General features: G+C 40.7%; 1 long non-coding RNA gene across 1 annotated transcript; it reads left to right on the top strand.

The window, feature by feature from the left end:
* The first annotated feature begins 253 nt into the window (after positions 1 to 253).
* Positions 254 to 493, top strand: LOC122648544. Its single transcript, XR_006331095.1, has 2 exons — positions 254 to 318; positions 411 to 493. It is a non-coding gene; the product is annotated as an uncharacterized LOC122648544 (long non-coding RNA).
* Positions 494 to 1,475: the final 982 nt, after the last annotated feature.

Raw genomic sequence — 1,475 nt, 5'->3', positions numbered from 1 at the left:
AACATTTTTATTTGTGTTTGTACATCTGTTTGCTTCTAGAGGGCGGGCCTTGGTGCAACGGTAAGGTTGCTCCATTGTGTCCAAGTGGTCACGAATTCGAATCTGGAAGCAGCCTCTCTGCGAAACAGGGGTAAGGCTGCGTAAGTATGACCCTCCCCAGACCTCGCAGTGGCAGGAGCCTCGTGCACTGGGTACGCCCTTTTTCATTTTATTCATCTGTTTGCTTCCATATTTTCTAACAGTTCCTCAATTTCTATTGATGATAGGTACCTTGATCAAGCGGGGGATGTTATTTGGATGGCACCATTTTTATCAGTGGTAAGCAGCAACATTTTACCATCTGTAACTCTCTCAAAGAGAATGCTTTAGTAGCAGACAGACCATAATAAAATTTCTTGCTCATCTTTTAGATATGCAGCACTTGGGAAAACTCGGTCCCGGTATTTGCTATACAAGGACGTGAACAGGAATCCACCGTAAAGTCTTGTAATCATGTGCAACATACCAATAGACAATCAAAAAAGTAATATGATTTGAAGGATGAGAGAGGAACTTGTGTCCAATACAAGATATAACTTATGGGATTCATAGAAGTGCAACTTCAAACGGTAAAAGGTTGTGCTGCACAAATCCTTTCACCTGAGCTGGAATTCCATATCTCAGCCTCCCTTCCAACTTGAAAACATTCTTTGCTGTGTCAATTAGATTTCTTTTTCCGAAAGTTTTTCTCAAACATTGTCCAAGAAATGTCGTTGATTTTTGTGAAAATTGGTATTGGTCCGTCTATGGAGCTTTATTTTCAACAATTCTGATTGCTGAGTGATTCCTCCATTTTGTGTAGGAGCTGAAACCTCATAATCATGGTCGGGTACCACTCAACTATATGTCCATTCTTTGACACCAAGACATGTCACTCACAGGGTTTGGCAAATAAACCTGTTGCCTGTTGTAGAAAAAAACAAAAAAAATTGCAACCCAGGTCCATAAAGTTGCAACTTAAGTTAGTCATTTCATCCTGGGGTTGAAAACAAAATTTGACTAGATTTACTATAGTTGCAACCATGGAACTAAATCTCAGTCTAAACTGACTGAAATCTACGAGTTGTCTTGGTTTTGGGCCTGACCGAAACAAAACCCAGTGTCGAAACCCATGGTCGAAAACCAAGTTTTGATCTTGGGTTTTAACCTAGGGAGGCCCAACTACTGAAAACCTAGTGTCGAAACCTTGAAACAAAATTCGACATGTCTCGGTTTCAGATCTGACCGAAACTAGGTTTGAAACCGAGATCTGGATCCTTGGTTGCAACTCAGTGGCTAGGTCTTGGGATTGAATCCTGTCTTTACTCTTCTTACAAGCAGTGCTTAACCCCAAAATCTTCCTATTCTCTGAACTTGACACTTGACTTTTGAAATGTACTAGGAAGTTCAAGTCTGCAACTACATGAGAAGGTAGCAGCGAGGTTAAAGTAGACAAT

The sequence above is a fragment of the Telopea speciosissima genome, chromosome 1, assembly GCF_018873765.1.
Source record: "Telopea speciosissima isolate NSW1024214 ecotype Mountain lineage chromosome 1, Tspe_v1, whole genome shotgun sequence".
In the NCBI taxonomy this organism is placed as follows: Eukaryota; Viridiplantae; Streptophyta; class Magnoliopsida; order Proteales; family Proteaceae; genus Telopea; species Telopea speciosissima.
This window is presented reverse-complemented; position numbering and strand designations above follow the sequence as displayed.